The sequence below is a fragment of the Rutilus rutilus genome (assembly GCF_951802725.1).
Source record: "Rutilus rutilus genome assembly, chromosome: 13".
Taxonomy (NCBI): domain Eukaryota; kingdom Metazoa; phylum Chordata; class Actinopteri; order Cypriniformes; family Leuciscidae; genus Rutilus; species Rutilus rutilus.
Genome location: NC_140218.1, coordinates 35,210,628 through 35,232,781, shown reverse-complemented (window position 1 = coordinate 35,232,781; position 22,154 = coordinate 35,210,628). Strand labels below are relative to the sequence as shown.

The window sequence follows — 22,154 nt, the reverse complement described above, 5'->3', positions numbered from 1 at the left end:
AATTTTGGGGAGATTGGATTTTGAAGAAAACAAGTTTGATGAACAAGAACAGGAGCTCTTAAAGTACTCTTAAAAATAAAAGTTCTGAAAGGTTTTGGCAGTGATGCCATAAAACAGTGCTTCTCAAACCTGTCCTGGAGACCCCCCCCCCCCCCCCCCACTGCACATTTTGGATTTCTCCCTCATCAGTCACACCCAGTTCAAGTCCTGAGCCGTTTCTCAATATACGTTCTTGTCTGTGCTTGTGTTCTGGTACTCTTCTGATTCACAGTTCACATCTAGCCAAGGTCAGTTCAAATCCCCGGATGTGTTCTTGATTTTATCGAGGATGCATCGAGAGGTGACTTGTGCGGACTTGAAGTAGCCAGGTATCCCAGAATGCATCTCGCATTAACCAGCAAGCGTCAATGGCAGAGGAGAAAACCAGCGTATTTTAAAAATACTATAGTTTTAAGCGTTTTTCAGGCAATAATGGAGTTGTTTAAAGCTCAAATCTGTGGTTTATTGATAAAGATAGCGCCTATTTGAAAATTTGATCTGACGTTCTCAGAGTTGTGAGATCCAGGCGATCAGCGTGCGCTCAGTGCTCATGTACCCCTCATGTACAGCCTTTCCTCGGCTAGTCCTTCTGACGTTTGCTCTGATGTCTCAGTAGTGCTTTAACATGAGGTATACTTTGTCTTGTGGATATCTATCTGGTGATCTTTTTTTCTCATGAATGTATAATTTGTTCCCTGGGAAATCGTTTTGGCTGTGGGCAATGTGAAATTTAATAACTTTATATATTTAGGCTATTTAACTTGACCTTTGTTGCTGACTTTGTACGTTTGAATGAATTGTTTGCTTGTACTTTTATAATGGCTATTATTGATCATTCAAACTGGCATTTAACAAAAAGAGACAGGGTTGTGTTTTGTCATATTTCATTTTATTTCAGTGAAGATAATCAGAGTACATATTCACATATTGCCTGAACCACATATTAATGTTTAATATTTTTTTAAATGCAAACGATTCCTTTTGTTATAAATAAACATGCCGTGAAGATAGATGTACGCTTTGTCTGAACCACATTTGTGTGGCTATTAATATGTTCAAGATTTTTTTAAAGAAAACGAAAAGATGCAGAGTGGTGTTTTATAACATATTTTGGAGATAACCGGTGTAGTCAGAGCGAGCTGAGTAAGTACGCAGCTGTACCATTTGCAGAATTTTATCTGAACTTTCTGTACTTGGTATTGAGGAACGCCTCTGCAGTCTCTACTAATGAGATGATGAGCTGAATCAGGTGTGTTAGATAAAGGAGACATTCAGAATGTGCAGAGGCGGAGGTCCACGGGACAGGTTTGAGAAGCACTGCCATAGAAGAGCCATTTGCTCCCCAAACAACCTTTTAGTGTACAGTTCTTAAAAGAACCCATTTTTTCTTAGTGTGAAGAACATTTTAATAATCTAAAGAACCTTTTTCCTCCATAAAGAACCTTTAGTAGAATGGAATGTTTCCATGAATGTTAAAGGTTCTTCATGGAAGCGTAGAATCCAAAAATGTAATTTTATTTTTAAGAGTTTGAGGTCTGGAGATAACAACTGGAGTGATGAAGCAGCGATGGGGATCCCTGGAGGTCCAACTGAACAACAGAATGGAGATGCAAAGTGGACCTAGGCCAGTTTTGAACTGAACTTGCATTTGCTTTTTGATCAGTCCTTCAGTCTTTGGTCTTATCTACAGTTCCAAGACTTGACTGGAGGGTTCCTACCCTCACTTTCCCCTCATCCACTGTCTTCAACTAATGAGGCCACACCAGAGGGTAAATACTCTACGTTTACTGCCTTTCCAAAACCGTCAATATCTGAGAGAGCTTGGGAAACTTGAGAAACCAGCTTGCCATTGACATCCAGTCGGCCCTTCAATACCTCAATATATCTCCCAGTAACTTAAGAAGGTTTCCCAGACTTTAAATAGTGTGGAGCTTAAAGATGGAGGACCTCATTAGGCATCCTTGACCTACATACTTCAAGGACAAGTTTCTCTCTCTTCATGCTACATGAAGACATTTGAGAGGTCCAGAAACATGTTTAAACAACACTGATCCAACATGAGCACATTGGATCGGGATAAACCACCAAGAGAGTGGAAGGAGCTCCACACACACAGACACAAAGTCCCCTTGCAATCTAAACCAATTGCAATGTGTCTACCATGCACTGATTAGTTTGGATAATTCTGAACTAGCCTTTATGCTTCACAGAGGCAATTTACATCTGCTGGCACAATATAGATGGCATTCTTTATTTCTTCATTGTGTTCAATAGTGTTCTACCTTTCAGAACTTCAGAACAGACAAGGAAATGCTGACTATTTTTATCTCATCCTGAATGCGGCCCAAGCAGTGGTAGTTCTGAGTGGTGACTAGTGTCTTCACAAACCTTTTCCCGAGGGTCAGTTTAGGTTTTGTTATTTATTGTGATAAATGTTAAAGAAAATGTCATCTGTATTGTTCTAGAAATAAGTGGCCTACACAGCCAACATAAAGGTCAGAGAGGTCACAAACTCACCCTGTTTCGAACATAATCTGAAATTATGCTTGGGAACATTGTTCAACAGAGCAAGCTCATTAAAAAGCTGCTAGATCTGCTGAAAAACTCTTTTAAATGGGAAACTGCTGCTTCAGTTACAGATGCTGTAAGTGATCCACAGAGAGCAAAAGAACCAAACAGATATGCAGATTCAACAGAGTACTCAGCAAAATAGTTAGTCGTCTACAACAGTGATGGGTCTGTGGAATAAGTCTATGGTTGATAACATTTGTCATTAAAGAGGATGGGGTGAAATTCACAACCCATCGGTGGAGTCGACAGCCATTTTAAGTAAAAGTGATGCATTCACAACACAAACCATGGATGCATTGAAAGACAATGAACCAAAATTATGAGTTTCCATGTTACACATGCTTTTGGACAAGTGGTTAGGATGATAGCAATGAACTTACACTCTGCATAAAGGGTAAAGCAGTGACTTTTCAGTGTTTAGGAAAGATAAATGGTGAATACGTAATTGTGCAGACATGCCATTCTTCCTGTTCTTAGCCAATTTTTTGGGCAATTATTATTATATGTAACAAAAGAAGTAGGTCTCTTTGTTGAGCACTTCTGTTGCTTGTCTTAGAAAGTTGAGTTTTTGACTGGGAATTGAATGTATTAAAAAATGTACCCGAGGCAGTTTTAAATAATCTTCAGTGACTGAAGTATTTACGCATTCGGCAGATGCCTTTGTCTAAAGCAACTTACACGTTTTATCAGTACGCAGGTCTAATATTGTAGCAGAATGTGATGAGGAAATGAATTAATCTGTCTTGCACAAGCAATTGTTTTGGGTTAAATAAAAGATTATGGGATTTCTCTAAATTACAGAGAGACCTGCATAGACAGACAGGAGTTGCCACAGTGAAGTGAATGGGCATTCATTGTCAGAATTCATGTGATTTCATTCTCAATTGAAGATCGCATCACTGTTAACAACTTACTAGACCACACCACTCTATTCTCTTTTTCTATGCATGTCAAGAATGTCCATCCTAGCATGACTTCAGCTTCAGTAGGAAAGCACTGCCGATTCACTGTACCATAAGATTTTCTGTGCCTGTTCTCGTTGAGTTCTACTTACAAGCCACCCTTACACTAATCAGGTGGTCCAGATGCTGATAGAAATAAAAGCAAATGGGACATGACTGTTATTTACAACAATGCAAGCAGCATAAATCTGGTAATTCTCACCTGCATCATCTTAGGGTGTGTTCACACTTGTCATGTTTGTTTAGATTAAAACGAACCCTAGAGCGATTGCTCTGTTAGTGCGGTTCATTTGAATAAGTGTGAACGCTGCCATCTGAAAAGATGGATCTCTGTCCGCTTCCAAACGAACTCTGGTGCGGTTCGAATGAAATATGAATGCAACACTGACCAAAGACATACCAAAAACAGGACATGATGTCATAAGATGCGACCCTAAGAAGCACAGACTGCTCAATTTTTTCTCGTCATATTCGTGATGTTGCTCATCACAGTTCAGTACAGGATCAGAACCGCGTCTCCTCACAGCAGATCTTCATTTGTGTGTGTGTGACGGAGGGATTCCTGACGCTGTTTTGACTCCTTTACACATTTTATAAGCTCTTCACGAGTTCTCAGCTGGTCAAAATACCATCATATGTAGCTACACATATACAACGAGCGCTTTTAGCCCAGAACACTGCATTGTTTTGGATGTTTGGTAAGTTCTGTTGTGAAAGCCGACCAATCAGGTTGTGAACATACAGTATCCCTGTGCCTTTAGGTTCAGTATCTTTAGGTTCGATACTAAAAATGCAAATGTGAACGCTAAGCGGACCCGGACCAAATGAACCAAGCGAACCGAACTACAAGTGTGAACACACCCTTAGATATGCAGTGCTGGAGAGCTGAAGATCGTATATTTTCGGGATGTAGTTTTTAACTGCTAAACCCATAATCCCATGTACATATCTGTCGTGTCTATTTTTGTTTGTTCATGTTGCTTGTTTCATGTGATTCCATTTTCTTCATGTGATTTAGTCATGTGTTTCCTGTCATGTGACCTCTGTTTCCTGCTTGTTCATCTGTCATGTTCTCGTTGGTTCAGTGGTTATTTTCATCAGTTCCACTTTGTCATTGTCAAGTCAAGTCACCTTTATTTATATAGCGCTTTGTACAAAACTGGTTGTATCAAAGCAGCTTCACATTGATAACATGAAAATAATAAAACAAAGTTTGTTTCTAGAAGAAAATTGCGTCATCGTCCACCCATAATAAGGCAGATCAATAATATTGTTGAATATTAAATGTCCCCAACTAAGCAAACCAAAAGCCAAGGCAACAGTGGCAAGGAACCAAAAGTCAGATTGGATCAGAACATTCAGAATATTATCCAGTTCATCTGGTTGGATGTCGGAGTCATCTCGCCGATATGGAGACGGGTTTGTTGAGGTGTCAATGAGGCCTTCATAGGGCTGATGTCTGGCACTTCAGGGATGTGTCGTGGTCGTGTCCAGGTGCAGGTCCACCATCTGATCTGGATACGGCCCGGATCCGGCTGACTTCAGTAAACCTCGGAATAAACAGAAAAACTAACATTAGCGTAGATGCCATTCTTCTTATGATGTAACGAGTACATCAGGTGTTATAGGAAGTGTCCCTGGATCTGGCTGACCTAATATATGCAGCCTAATAATCATTTAACTGATTTGAATAATATAAATGTGTAATGTTCTATATGAATGCCAGGTGAAAGAGATGCGTTTTTAGTCTAGATTTGAACTGACAGAGTGTGTCTGCTTCCCGGACAGTTTAGGTGCTAAATAGGAGAAGGATCTACCGCCCAGCAGTCGATTTTGATATTCTAGGTATTAGAATACAACGAATGATATTCATTGGTTGTTGTTGTCATGCATTTCCCCATGTCCATATGTCTAAGCCCTCATGTTTGCTTGTTGTGTATTGTTAAATGCAACTCACTGTTGGTTTCACGGTTCATGTTAAATGGTGATGGGAGAAACAAAGATTTTCAGAGCTTCTAATCAATTGGACCAATTGCTTAGCGAAATGATTCAGTTTCGAAGTGTTCGAAACGCCACACGCTGCTGACCCTTGCTGGTCAAAACAGTGGAAATGACAAAAACTCATGTCAAACATGCATTAAAACACCTTCTAACAAACACATTGCTGAGTTTTTTTTTAAATTAAACTCTATCAAATGCAATAAACTAATCAACTAATAAGATTTAATGTTGTGTCTGTGTAATATGTGTTCTTTTATACATTTTCAAGGCTTGTTTTGTTTGTTCCATTGATGGCTCAGCTAAACATGCGAATACGAGACTATTCACTATTATTCCTTTTAATTATACCAATGTCTCATTAAAATGTGTACAAATGTATAAAACTGATCAGAGATCAGGTAAAACCCATAGACACTTGTTCAATGGTTCACCGTTGAGGGGCGATCTCAGTAAATCCACATGATTCATGGGTTCACAGAGATCATCGCCCAACAGTGGTGAACCTTTGAAATTTCGAAACGTTTTTAAACAGTTATGACGTAACAAAGCCTCGTTACAAAACTTTGGCAGTTCGATACATGCTCTGAACCACTGATTTGAAACAAAAGATTTGTAAAGGTTTCGAAGCTTGTTTCAAAATCCCCCATCACTAATGTTCACGCCTGGTCAAGTTTGAGTCTGCTCAAGTTCATTTCATCATTTAGTTCATCTTTTTTTTTTTATTAAAAACTTTACTTCAACTCACCTGCAGTGGACTATCATTACAATATCTGTGAAAACTAGTCTTACTTTGGATTAGTCCAGGAACTGGAGCATAACCTTTCAATATTGAGCCCTTGATCAATACATTTAGCCTCCAGGTTCTTCCAGGGTGGCTGTCTCTATATTAAATAAACTGTTTAATAACAGGTAAGCAATAACAGCCATACTCTAGCTCAAACCCTTACATCAATCATTGTTTGTGTCCCAAAACACAATCCATCAATTCCACCATCTCCTCTTTGTCTTCCACATAATCAATTTCAATTGAGTTGAGATGAGTAGGTTTCTAACGTCTTTCGATCACAGGGTTTAGACCTCTTATTAGTTTTAAGCACTGTAAAAACATCTACTGGTCTATTTTCAGGTTTGCTCAATATTTAGAAATATTGACTTTAATTTTTTTTTACTAATAAGTTAAAGTAAATAAAGAGGTTTATACATAAAAATGCCAACCATGTGCATATGCTCCCTATTCAATGTCATTTTGTAGTTACAATTTTAGGTCAAAGTAGGTAATATTGGTAGCGTAGCTATATAGAAACAGAGGTCTATAATACCAGGACTGGGCTAGTTAGCATTCCCATTCATCTTAACGGCAGTTTCTCGGCTTGCGCAGGATTCTCCTGAAAGTGCACGATTTTAATGTTTTGACCTTTGCTAATGGAGTCTTTTGCTCAAAAACCATGACAATGCAGATCACAGCACACAGGTCAAAGTATCATAAGCCGCCTGATGTCAAAGGCAGCAGAAAGACTGTCAAAGCCCATTTCATGCTGTTAAGATTCCTCCTTAAATTGTCAAATAGATTTGTCGTTTACAATATATTTTGCTTGCTTTTTCCAGTTGTTTTTGTAGATGTGCTATTAGCACTATTAGCAATAGATGTGCTAAGTAACGGGTACGTTAAGCCACGCCCAATGTTTTGTACGTGAGTGGTCCGTAGTTGCTGAAGTAGGGTAGAGTGGGGGAAAACGCCCCCCTGGGGTAAAACACCCCCCACCTAATGTTCCCAAAATAACAACTAGAGGTAGTTAAGATACATTTTTACTGTTGCTATGCACAACGTTGATAACGGGGAAATACAAATCTCTATGGAGAAGCTGACACCAGTGACATATTTGAAGAGAAGAGGTAAATATTACATGGTAAATACTATAATTTTCAGATATTAGTAAATAAGTGTTTAAGAGAATATTGTTCTGCAGGATATCGCAGTGATGTATGATAGATGAATAGTGAAGTCTGTAGTTTGAGATCATATGTTATTTATAAGGAATATAATTATAGTTTAAATTGTTTTTTTGTTTTGTTTTTAAAGTCATAGCTTGTGGGGTAAAACGCCCCCTACGCTGAGGGGTAAAACGCCCCCCAGGGGGCATAGTTTCTCTCTATCATGATTACTATAATAACATATTTCTGTCTATCAAATCCTGTGTTTTACACTTAATGCAGTATAACTAGGTGGTAAAATCAAAATATTTGAACAAAACATGAAAAAATTACCTCAAGTGAGCATTAGCTAGCTAGCTTGCTACTACAGTTAGCTCACTGATGGAAGGTAGTTAAATTTGGCTATTTTGGACATTCCTGAAATAAATATTAATATATATACATGTTGATACATTACTTGCCTTTTACTTTTAGAGATTAAAAACTATTGTCTGTTAATTTTGCTGTTGATCTATGAAGCAAACTGGTTTGTAAGAAAGGGGGCATTTTACCCCACCGCTGGGGCAAAACGCCCCCTTTGTACAAAAATATTTTCAGTCAAAATGCTAATTAATTATGAAGGCTGAGCAATTTTAATATTTGGTGAATAACTCCTGCCATAGTCACTCAAAACTGGGATGGCAATTCTAGTCACATTTATGTTTTGTTTCACTGTAATGTCACATTTTCCTTAAGGGGGGCGTTTTCCCCCACTCTACCCTACTCAGTAAAAGTAACTGAACATGCAAAGCGAGTGTGTCGTTCTTCTTCCCGAGTCAGCCTCCTATCAAAATATATTACAGTGGCGACGAGGATTAAAAGTTCTTTTAGAGACTGTTAGTTGTAGAGAAACACTGTTGCACTTGTCGTAGAAGAAACTAAACAAAAGGAACAAGGCACGAGTGAAACGCTGCTAACAGACTGATCTAACATGGCAGCGATGCCGTTTGGCCGTGTGGATGAAAACAAGGAATTGAAGGAGGATTTTGAATCGTACATGGAGCGTTTTGAACAGTGGCTGCTGGCGAATTACATTGCAAGTGAGAAAAAGGTTAGTGTTTTTCTCTCCATGATCGGGGCAGAGACATGTGGACTGTTAAAGAATCTAGTCACGCCGACGAAGCCAAGTGAAATGACCTATAACGAGCTGAAAGCAGCGCTGTTGGCGCATTACAGGCCGCGACCATTAGTGATCGCGGAGCGCTTTAGGTTTCAGAAACGCAACCAAAAGGAAGATGAATCTGTGGCGGATTACATTGTGGCTTTGAGACAGCTGTCAGTGAACTGTGAATTCGGACAGTATTCGAATGACGCGCTCAGAGACCGATTTGTGAGTGGGCTAAATTCAGAGTCAATGCAACGCAAATTGCTGAGTCAGAAGGATCTGACGTTCAATCAGGCTTGCGAAATTGCGTCATCCATGGAGTTGGCCTCGAGAAACACGCTGGAAATTGTGGTTAAGACAAAGGATTTACAGTCAGTGAATGCGGTGAAGGAAACAAAACTTCCACTGGAGAGGAAAGGGGAAGTTTAAGGGGAGAGAAAATACCAGAAAAGAGACCAGAGACAAGAAGATAACAATAAATGTTACAGATGTGCTGGAAAACATTCAGCTAGAGACTGCGGGTTCAAGAATGAGAAGTGTCTTGCCTGTAACAAAATTGGACACATTGCAAGAGCCTGTAGAAATAAGAGAACAGAGGGACAGACACAGTATGTGGAGGAAGAGTGTTCTAATGAAAGAAAAGAGGATGAATCAGAGTTATTTGGTGTGTATACAGTATATACAACCTCAAATGGAAAGAAAGGAATTGTGGTGAATGTGAAATTGGATGGAAAGTGTGTGGATATGCAGTTGGACACTGGGGCAGCGGTGTCACTGATGTCAGAACTGTCATACAAGGAGTTCCTGTCTCACACACCGTTAAGCAAAGCAAGCATGCAGCTAACTACAGTCAGGTGAGTGCATAGATGTGCCAGTGCAGTTTGAAAAGCACAAAGTGACACTGCCATTGGTCATCGTCAACGGGGAAAGACCAACCATGCTGGGCCGAAACTGGCTGGAGGAAATTCAGTTAGATTGGCCAAACATTTTCATTGTGGAGAAAGCTGAAGTGGCCTCTGAACCAGCAGTAAAAGCAGTTTTGAGACGACACTCAGAGGTATTTTCTGACAAACCAAGTGCAATTAAAGATTTTAAAGCTTCTATCCGAGTCCGTCCTGATGCAACTCCGATCTTTCAGAAAGTGAGACCCGTTCCTTATGCTTTACGAGAAGCGGTGGAAAAGGAACTGGACAGACTGGAAAAAAAACAGGCATAATATATTAGATTGAAAGAAGTGAATGGGCAGCGCCAATTGTAGTCGTGCCAAAGAGCGATAAGTCCATCCGCATCTGTGGTGACTATAAAGTCACTATAAACCAGAATTTAGAGGAAGAAACATATCCGCTGCCCAACACAGAAGATTTGTTAGCTAAGTTGGCTGGCAGAACGTTGTTTAGAAAACTGGACTTGGCGCATGCATATTAGCAATTAAAATGAGCACTCAGAGAAATACCTCACCATCAATACTCACCGTGGCCTGTACAAGTACCATCGTCTCAGTTATGGAGTGGCCAGTGCTTGCAAGGGCTAGATCACGTCACCTGTTTCCTTGATGACATTCTTGTCACTGCTAGCTCAAAAGACGAGCACATCAGGAGACTGGACGAAATTGACTCAGAGTAAAACTTTCCAAGTGTCAGTTCATGCAAGGCAGCGTTGAGTATTTAGGGCACCGCATCGATAAAGAGGGTCTTCACCCAACTGAGGAAAAGGTGGCAGCGATTGTAAACGCCCCAAACCAAATAATTGTCACTGTGCTACAGGCTTTTTTGGGCCTCCTGAATTATTATGGTCGGTTATACAAAATCTGTCCAGCCGGCTTCAGCCTTTACACAATTTGTTAAAACAGAAGCAGCCATGGAGCTGGACTGCGTGACGGGTACGTTAAGCCACGCCCAGTGTTTTGTACATGAGTGGTCCGTAGTTGCTGAAGCACTCAGTAAAAGTAAGTGAACATGCAAAGCGAGTGCGTGTCGTTCTTCATCCCGAGTCAGCCTCCTATCAAAATATATTACAGTTTTCATTTGGACAGAAAGCACAGTTAGCTTTGAATGTCTGTTGCCCACAGAATAGTGTAGTGAGTGCATCTCCCAGCAGGTGCTAACTGGACCATGCTAACCAGCTTTGACCGCTTGGTTAAAATGAGCTTAGCCTCTTGCACGGTTCATGTGAGGAGTGCTATTGGCATGATGAGTGGCTTTTCCTTCCCATCCTTTCAAAAATGCTGTTGCCCTATCAGGATAATGATGGTGTCAAATGGTAATGCTATGGTATTTAGATATATACCACGGGACACAAAAAGACAACCTTTTATATACCATGCCATTTATATGGTTCTCCATTGTACTCCAAAAATGCAATGATAGCAGTTTTTCATGACCAAAAAGCCAAGTCAATAGGTTTTGAGACAAGGCCTACATTTTCCTTTGTAGTAAAAGTTGTACAGATGTGAATTATTTATGCCACTGTAGCATTTAATGTTTAGTAGTCTGTAACTTATGCTAATGGTAACAATATACATTGAATTTCATCCAGTAAGTCATCCGTTTCAGTTCTATGATTTGATGAGCTTAAATGCGTGACAAGTTTGTCCATTAGTATATATATATTCTTGTATGTGTAGTTACTATCGCTTTACATGTTTTTGAAGCATGCCCAGCCAGAAGTGATGAGTTTGCTAGATGTAATAACAGCACCTGCTTCAGGGAACAGTTTCTCCAGGAGCACAGTGAACATCTGCTCTACAAACTAGCTTGTTGTTTAAATGTATTGTTGTGTGGCAAATGATTCCTCTTTCTCTTTTATATTAAAACTAATGTGTGTGTATTGTCTTTGTTTACCCTTAAAAAAAAAGTATACTTCAAGGTCATGTTAGTAAGTATACTTTATGTAGTTAGCATACTAATAGCAATGTACTAGAAGTATATTTGTAAGTGTACTGTTTCAATACTACTTAGGACTGAATTGTCCCACTTTTGAGTGTATAAACGTATACTTTTAAGTATGCTTTAAGAGTAACAGTGTAAACTGTTTTAACCCTCTTTTTGGTGATAAACAATCTACTGTCAGGATTTACTAAAGACACGCAGTGAAAAATTAGCGCCGAAAAGGCGTGGACAGGGTTATTGTTGCTGTTGACCTTATTGCTTATGCATTTGTAGGAGTTTCCCGTTCAGTCCCAAAATTTATGGGAGGAGAGTATTTAAATGAATCAGGCCAGGTGAAATGCGTATGTACACTACCAGTGGACTAGCCTACACACAAATCCAGATACTCAGAATTAGCATCATATCTGTTTTCTTTATAAATCAATATTTCCAAACAATGTAAGTTTATAAGACAATATGTTAAACTATGTGGGAAAAAAAAGTATTTAATAGGCTATATACTCAGTCAAAATAGTAAACACAACTACAAGCCAAGTATACTTAGAATACTTAAGTATCTAACGATCAAAAGATTGAGTACATGTATAGGACAAATATACTGAGGCTTTTCTGTCAGTGTAAGTCAAGTATACTTAAGTGCAATTTTAAGTACATAAAAAGACTGAAAGTATACTTTCTCATTTTTAGTTTAAAATAAGTATATTAATTAATAATAGCACACTTGATTAACTTCTTTTTCATACATTTTTTCATAATCTAACATTATCATTTTTTGATAAGTAAATATTTTTGCATATTCAATAAGTGACACTAACAAAACACAATTAAAAGATTAATCCTCAACCAAAGTAAATATTTCCTTAGTTATTTTTTGGTTTTTGTTTTAACAGTTCTATGTGTACTTTTTTTTTTTTAATTGAATGAGCAAAAATATTAATGTTTTAGCACATACAGACACAATATTTTTACATATGTAACAGGGTTTGGAGGGTCTCAGTATGAAGAGGATTTAATAAGTCATTTAATAAGCGATTTGTTTACTATTACAGTGTACAAATGAATTAGTTTACTGGCACATCAATAATCTACTGTAAAGAAAATGCTGTCTTCCTCTGGTCGTCACTGCGTTGGTGAAGAGCGATGATCTGTGACAGGACTGCAGGAATCTCATTCAGGAGAAATAACAAATATTTGGGACTGTAGCTTTGAATCTCTCATCCCGTCTCCTGTTTCTCCTTCTTTCTATCTTGATTTTGGTCACGCTTTCTCTTGCCAACAGCCTGATGGGAGTGTCACGAGTGTGTGTGGCGTGCTGAGTTTAGAGATAAACCACTGAACATCTTAAGGTGGAGCTCGACCACTAGACTAGATCATCTCCACTTTTTATATTTACTATTTACTATAATCACAAAATCATTCCGGAAAATAGATGTTTCTACCGATCACTGTGTCGCCAGAGGATCACAAACACACATTCTCTCTCTCTCTGATGATTAATCTCTTAATGGCCGTTCTTCCACATTACATCAGACCCCTTGAACCTCAAGTCACATGACTTGCTTAATCACAGCTCAGCCAATCAGGCTTCTTCTGATGAAAGCCCTATCTGAGGGAGCGCTGTTCCCTGGCAACTCCCAGCATGCTTTTCTTACATGCTGTAAGCTCCTCGGTTATTAGCTGTGGCGTCTCTGCTCTGATCTGTTTAGCCAGAGCTCACCTGGGTGATCAGCCTCTCTCTCTCTCTCTCTCTCTCTTACACTCCTCCCTCACCATTTCACTGACGACACTTGCTACATACTTTCAATTGTTCCCAGTTTCTTTGTTTATCTCAGGCAAAGTGAAGTCCTTCCTTGCGGCTCAAATATTTTTGACAGAGCTATCATTTACTCGAGAACACAGTGCATGAATTTAGTTTGATTTAATTTTCACACCATTTTATATTAGTTTGAGCTGAAGCTATGGGTGTACAGACGACTCCATTGTCAAAACGATCCCCATTCACACAAACGCTGTATTCTGCTGCCAGGCCATTAGATGGCGATGAAACACTATAGACTGAACACGTAATATGCACGTCATCGTCTTCAGAAACTCGCAATTTTGTTGTTTAAACGGAGACCGCTTTCAAAAACTTGCACTTTGAAACCCATTTTCAAAACTTTGTGTTTTCACGCACACAAAACGCCGTTGTCGTGTAAATGAACGAAAAAGTTTATGTTTTTAGTTGAAAACGGTGTTGTGTAAACGGCCCCATTTTTAATGATGGAGAAGAGCATGGAGCGATGTATCCAGTCAAGCGACCTTTCAGGATTCAACTTATTATGATCTAAAGTCGGTTTTAACCGCCTTTTCAGATGTTTCAAATCATATGTGCATTATTAAAGTCAAATGACTGTGAAAGTAGGCACTGCAGTGCTTTGAGTGACTGTGGACAAAAGTAATCTAATGTTTGTTTCTAATAGTTCAATAGGTCAATAGTTCAAATAGTTTGTTTCTATTAATTAGAAACTTCTTATCAGGCCAGTATACTTACCAGGGAGACTGGTGTGATATATTTAGCAGCAGTCTCTGAAATCTGCTTACTATAATAGGTTTACATGTATGTGCGGTAGTTTTCATTCACTAGACATTTGTTAACACAGTGTTTCCAAAGAAAACCATCCAATAAATAGTGACATGTACTATTTCATGAAACAATTTAGTGCTCCAGAAATGAATTATGGCCAGGTTGCACAAGTCAGAGTCACAATTATTCTTTGTCCTGATCCCATTTCTTCCCTCTTCTTTGGTTTCCCTGAAGCTCAACTAGTCTCACGTAGCAAGACGTTCAGACTGATGGCTTTCATTGGCCAAGGACTTACCAGAGTCCATCTGACCGACATGTAAAGCAAACAATCACAGTTTGTCATGTTTAGGGGTGTGAAAATGTAACGTCGATGTCAATACGTCCTACAATAACAGACCAGCGTGCATCTAATAAATGATTCATTCAAGAACGTCGTGCAAGTGTGCTGCAATGAGCACTCATTTTCAAAGTTATAAACACGTGGGGGTTTGGCCAAAGCCACTCGAAGGCAAGTCTGCAACTGAAAAACGCAAGAGGCCTTTCTTTTTTTAAAATGGATGTCAATGGAGGAGAGGCTTCACTACGCTGAATAAACCGCTGAAGAAAAAGCTTATCATTTAATGAATCAACAGCCCATCTGCTAATCCTCAACATATTTGCTCTTAAACAATCATTTAGATTGATCTATTTTTAGAGTTTGCGCAAAAAACAACAACATCTGTTTTATAAGAGAAGTCACAGACAATTGCGTGACAGGTATGATTCAGTTCACGGCACTTCTCTTTCATTTCTGTTGTATATTTTGTATATGTTATATTTCGGTTCAGCCGTGACGTCTGAGGCTGGTAGACCAGGTCACAAACACACATACTGATAAAAATATATTGCTTAAATGCACTATAAATTGCTGTGGATAAAAGTAGCTGCTAAACATAAATATTAAGGGTGTCAATTTAACACATTAATTTAGACCATATATGTAGTTATGCTGATATGTAGACATTTAATAATGTTCTCTGACCTCTGACCTGTATGTGTAGTCCCTAATATTTCCAACCATCAGAGCATTTAAAGCTTGAAGTACCAAATGCAAAACGTCTTTTTGCAAGTTTGTTGGTAAAAATTAACGTTAACTTTTTACATATTCTTCAACTATGGTACTCTTTGAGCTAGAGATTTTCAGAAAATAAAAACATTTCTACAAACAGTTTTTTAGTATCAGTTGGTTTCTCAATCTGTCTAGAAACCTTCCCTTAAGTTGGCTGTGATGATTTGCATTGAATAATATATATATTTTGCCATTTTTATCAGACAGTCCAAGAAAACGGTCATTTCCATCACATAGCAAAACATGTGTTTTGAAAAGAAAATAATTAAATATCTTCTGTTATAAATATATTTGATTAAATAGCACACAAATCTCTGATCAAATTTGTAATTTATTTATTTTTCATAAATGTAACTGTAAAGATTTGACAATGTTTACACTAAAAAACACCTAAAACTAGATCACTGGAACATTTCATTTACTTATCATAGCTCAAAAATCATGTATTTCTCAAAGTGTATACACATATCTTACCCCTAACTGCACAATTATCAACACCACTGAATATAGTTGTTTTGATTGTATGTTTTTTATATATTTTACTTTAAAATATGTGTTGTGGTGGAAATGACATGGCGTGGCGGAAGAGACAGTGTGTGGCGGAAATGACATAGATAGGCAACTTCCAGTAAAAAACAATTTTTCTACTGCTCTATGGTGAACCAGAGGAAATCAATAAGCAACAACATTAGTGAACAAAAACATATAATCAATATTTTTAAATGAAAAACAATTCAAAAAATGAAAAAAAAAAAAAACCATGAATATGTGTTAAAAATCAGCAAATCATTTCTTCACTGCTTTCTACATGCTGAACTAGAACAAACAAACTAGAGCAAACCCTTTATGTCATCATTGCCTTAATATAACCTTAATATAACCTGTAGAATATAATGTTGAATAACAGATAAAATAGGCAATATGTAAGTGGATCTGATTTTATTCTTTCTCTATATGATCTTGACCTCTATGCTGTGGTATTGCTTGCCATCTTAAAGAAAGAGCCAAGACATCATGTCAAACTTACTTATCTATTGTTCTCTTATTTACCAACAATATTGTAACAATAACAAATAATAAAATATTTCCTTACTACCTTAACTTAACCTTTTCATGCATGAATTATGATAACCTCAGGCAGGATTTTTTTCCTATGTGTTTTTATTGCTCTTAGGGCATGAAAAACAAGATTTGAATAGTTTTTTGTTGTTGTTTTTTGTTTTTTTACACATTTTTCAAAGAGATTTTCAGATGTCCACTTGAGTGGACAGCATGCGTTTATAGTTTAAACTGAAGAGATACTGTATTAAACATACCGTAATACAATTCACGAGTTCACACTTACATATAATTTGAAGGGGTAAGTTTAATGCGTATTTGGCGTGCTGTCCGGAGGGAGGGCTCCGAGCTCGGAGTTCGGCCCGAACCCAGAGTGCTCCCCCCGTATGTAAGTGTTTTAGGACTAGAAGCGTGGAGAAGGGGTGGTGGAGGGATGCTGCAAAAACTGTCAATGGAATGAGGTGAGACTGCGGAGTATATATGCACCTCTTACCATTGATTGCTGAGTGCTCTCCACTTGTGTTAATTATCTGAACGTGCTCCTCCCGAACCTTGTTAATAAAACATCATTAATCAAACAGATAAAGTATGTGTATTTAACAAACTAATCAATAAAATTATATCAAATCATGTGAAAACTATAAAATATATACAAAAAAAATATAAATGCAAAATATTGCAAAGGCAGTTGAACTTGATACAAGTTGCACTTCGCGTATCTTTGATATCAGAACATGCGGACGTGATTCCATCAGAATTTTCTACAGTCTGTCAAAGTACAACTGTGGAAACCATTCAGATGCTCCCTCCAGTGCACCAGAGTATGGAGATTTACCCTTATTAGCTGATAATTCTGATTATGTTCAAGATGGACATGCACATTTCTATCATAGCCCTCCTCTGAGAAAACCTAGCGATACGTTTTTTTCAATCTCATCTGAAATGATCAGTGGTGGGGGTAACGCATTACAAATAACATGCATAATGCATTCAGATTACTTTTTGATGTTACAAGTAAAGTAATGTGTTACAAGTAACATGCATTACCTAATCAGATTACTTTTTGATCTAACAAGTAAAGTAATGCATTACAATTCACATACATTATGTAATCACATAACTTTTTTGATGTCAATGAAAATTACATTCTAATAATACAAATACATTTATTTACAGTCAAAAAAGTCACTGCAGATTAAGTATTTTCAAAAACAATATTCACAGTATAAGTATGAACTGTAGCTGAAATATAGCCATTGATGCATGAGGTCCACTATAGTGGACAGATGATTAATCAGATTTTTCTCCCAATCTAAAATCAAAACTTGGAAAATGTAACTATGATAGGACTCATTAGGTATTGCTTGATGCTGCAATATATATATTTTTTTACCTACAAGAGTCTCCTAGGATAGAAGGAATGGGTGGATATTCCAGAGCAACTTGGCATTTCTGACTGACCATTGGCCATCTTGGTTTGGAGGGGGAAAAAATCAAAACACAACGGCTTGCCACTTGGTTGCAATGTATAGGATGATGCATCAGGGTCCACTGAAGAGGATGGTGTGCAACTAAGCCAAAAAAACCCGTGCAAATTTAAGAAAATGCTTTTTTAATAGCTGTCCACTGTAGTGACCACTATGCATGAAAGGGTTAATTAATTATATATTTTTTTACATTAAAGTTTTAGTATTATAGCCCAAATAATTATAGCACGAACAATGTCATTTCCACCACAACCTGTCTTTACCACCACAATGAACACCGTGGTGGAAATGACTGTGGTGGAAATGACATTTCCCCCCTTTCTCTCTAAAATATCATGCTATGTTAGCCTGCTAATATTAGTTTTAGAGTTAGCATTAAATATACACAAATTACACATTATTAAATTAAATGTATCCAGTTATTTGTACGTCCATGTGAAATATGAGCCGTTTGGAAATGACGACTAATAAACATACTCTCAGTTTTAGTCATATTTACCTTGATTTTTCTTCTATTCATTACCCCCTAAAGAGGTCACCCTTTCACCCAGCCAAGTGGTCCACTGTGGGGTTTCTGTTGCTATGGTTACCAGGTATACAAACCTAAAACAATGATCCCAGGATTCTATTTTGTACAGTGTGGTGGAAATGACAGTGAACCCAAGGGACAAGGGTTCTACTTATGAAAAATATAGGAAAATGTGAATAAATATTGCAATATATAATATGTATAATTGAATTAGACATTATTTTATCATTTGTACTTGAAATCTACATTATTTAAATATTTAATTTAAAATTAAGCGAGGTTGAAGGTACAAAGTCTGGCTTAGGGACAGAGGGAAAACAGTAAAAACCATGCATAAAAGGCCTCATATTATATAAAAAAAATAATGACTGAGCCATGATACATTTTTTATAAGTTCCCCTTTGGGTGAAGTAAGTGTGGCAAAAACAAAAAATAAGAAATGTTTTTTAGATTTTATTATTTCGTCCAGGGACAAGAAAAGTACCATAGTTAAAGAATCACCTAACAGTAAATTATGCATAATTACATGCAACTAACCCTCAACCAAATCCTAATCCTACCCTAACCCTATATTAAGTACATGTAGTTGCTTAATATTACACAGTACTTAAAGGGCCCCTATAAAGCTATTTTAAAGTTTCCTAATATTTACCGAGTATTTTTCTAATATATTGCGGTGAACACGTGGAAACTGTATCAATAACAGTCCATGTATGCAATATACATTAGCCGAGCTCTAGAGTGAATGACTGATGTAACATAAACGTTGGTAAAACAAATCTTGCTCCATGCTTAATCTTTCCTCAAAGTAGTGAGAACAACAGAGGATCTGCATTAATAGACACAGTTATAGGTAATCGTGGGCAACTGATCAGCAGAAGTATTTCAGTAAGACAGTGATAACGTGAGTTAGCCAGTTAGAAGGAGACCTACACAATATAAAACTCAAAACTAAGTATTTTGAACACCATCTTTCAAGAGCAAGCGGTGTGCGAATCCTACACTGAACTCTGAGATTTGAGAAGCAGTCGTCAGTGAAATAAAGGGAACACAGCAGAAGTTTAGGATTATACTGCTGTGATATCGTGGTAAAGATGAACTTTAACCTCTGATTCTCCACATGCTCGTCCTTGGGCAGTGGAAAAAAACTGGCTTTACCTTCACATTGTAGAGCACAGCGTCTTCATGACATGATGCTCTCCAGTATCACAGGAATCAGCTGCTGGTTTGAGTTTTCCCTGGTGTCTGCGCGCGCAATAAGTGGGCGGGCAATATGCTAATGTTTCATCTTGACGTCACAACGAAACGGCTTATGACTCGTTTGAAAAACGATTAATTTCATTGACTTTTTGAATGAAAATTTTCATTCAATTTTCATAAATCCATTATAGGGGCCCTTTAAATATATAATTACACTGTAACAATGACACCTTAAAATAAAGTGTAACCAAATGAAGAATATATTGACTTAGCCAGTTTGTTCCTATAATTAATCTGCCACATTAATATAATGGTTTAAATAATGAATAATTGATTGACAGTCCTTGCAAATAAAGGAAGACAGATGGAGAGCAAGCAAGCAAAGTACTGTTAAAAATCTGTAAATGAATACTGAAGGGGGGGCGAATTAAAGTCTGCCTCGAACGCATGGCATGTTTCCTCATTACATCACTGTTGCCAAGGTGATGATGTCATGCTAATAATGACATGTCTCTGTGCACCCCATAATCACACACACACTCTCTCTCTCTCTCTCTCTCTCTCTCTCTCTCTCTCTCTCTCTCTCTCTCTCCTTCTGTCTGTGTCAGTCCATGTCCACCAGAACATCGTCCCCACAGTTCACCTGACTATTCCCTTATTTCGTCACTGGATTTATTTTAGTTGTCCAAACCTGTGGGGGCTTCGCTTCAGGAGCCTTGTGCTGTTTGTCTGGCTGCTTGCAGGTTTAATTCGATATTAGATGCATTAAACATGCTGTGTGTGAATGAAGCATCTCTGACAATATATCTTAAATCTTAAATAACACACCACATTTCAAATTATTATCAAGTAGCCTGTTGTACATGTGATTTAGTATGTTAGTCAACACATCAAAATAAGTGTACTTCTTTAAAGCTAAACAAAAGATTCTTAGTGAAAGTTAATGCTTTAAAATTTCATTTACAATAAAATTGGTAATTTGACATTTTTACAAAGTGCCTTTTAAAGGTGTACTTAAAGGGATTGTTCACTCAAAAATGAAAATTAGCCCATGATTTACTCACCCTCAAGCCATCCTAGGTGTATAAGACACTCTTCTTTCAGGCGAATACAATCAGAGTTATATTAACAAATATCCTGGCTCTTCCAAGATTTTGAAGCTCAAAAAAGCGTGTCCATCCATTATAAAAAGTGATCTATACGACTCCAGGGGGTTAGTAAAGGCCTTCTGAAGCGAAGCCATGCGAACTTTATTAGCTAGTACTAGCTTCCGGCAGACGGCCGTACGCATGGTTTTAGGGTGAAAGAGTGACGCTTGACCCGACGCATTGACGAACGAGTGCAGAAGATAGAGCAAAATAAAACACTGGTCGCAAATTAGAAGTCTAAAACGAGAAATTTAAAGGGACACTTCACCCATTTGCATTAAGCTTTGCATTGTTAGAAACCCAGTCATACTATTGAATGGTCGTGCAACACTCTCTCATTTTCCCCTGAGACGGGAGAAATCCATTATTTACCTCTTACACTTCCTCCTACAATGACGCAAAAATCGTCATTTTGCTTCATTGTAGGAGGAAGTGTAAGAGGGGGGGATTTCTGTTGAGACTACAAGCACTCGTTCCTCATCTTTCCCAGGGGGCGGGACCCTCTCACGCTACAGACCTATTACAGATCAGTGGGTGGGACTTTACTCTCTGAAACTGAAGGCAATATCCTCCATCTTGTTTGAAGCTAAGCTAACAGGCGCTGTGGAGACAGATGTAAAGTTATGACAATAGCGGAGGAGAGTACTCAATATGATATAGACTAGAGGAAGAGGATTTCGGAAGTCTGATGCTTGAATCAGGTGTTTGTGGCTACCTTTACAAGCCGCATTATAGCGAAGAGCAGCCGAGGCAGAAGACCTGCCTGCCGCGGACGAGGAGCCCGGACTGGCTCGAGTTAGGGCGGACTGGTGGCGCAGGTGATCTCACTATGCAACTACGAACCGCTACGAACACAGAGATAGAGTCCGTCTGTGGCAAAGATTTTCAACTATGACAATTTCTCCTGGACGAAATCTCTGAATCAGACGAGGACACGGACGTTTGTGTTGTGAACTAGTTTCCTAGTTTCGCACCGCATATGTTCTGACTGAACATCCAGGTACCATGCAATAATTCACCTTTTCGAAAGAAATACAAACGAGGAGTAATGCACTAATGAGTTCGCCAACTAACTAGACATTTTGTGTGAATGTGAAATTAATTTCAAGCTCTGGTGGTAGCTAGCCTTGTAGACGGAAGAGTGATTTCTCTTATAGGCAGATATGCGCTTTCTGGATAAGTGGGAGTGGCTTGCGCAGCTGTGCAATGTGGTGCATTGTGGGAGTTGTTGTCTTTCATACAAATGCGTCCTGAAGTTATTTTTTGTCTTTTCTCGGTCACAAAGGCACCAAATTCAAAATTTCTTTTACATTTCGACTACATATATGACCCACTTTAAATAAAAAACAATGTTCAAATGGGTGAAATGCCCCTTTAAAGAGAAATGTTGGAGAATTTCGACATAAGATACTCCTACATCGCGTCAGGGATTACTCTATGGCGCAGGTCGACTCGTGCAGTGTGTGTACGGTCATCTGCAGGAAGCTAGTTACTATAGCCAATAAAGTTTTACATATGGA

General features: G+C 38.2%; 1 protein-coding gene across 1 annotated transcript in view; it reads left to right on the top strand.

Moving 5' to 3' along the window:
* pacsin1a (protein kinase C and casein kinase substrate in neurons 1a) overlaps nt 1-22,154 on the top strand; it is a 53,510-nt gene that overhangs the window by 6,922 nt on the left and 24,434 nt on the right. The window lies entirely within an intron of this gene.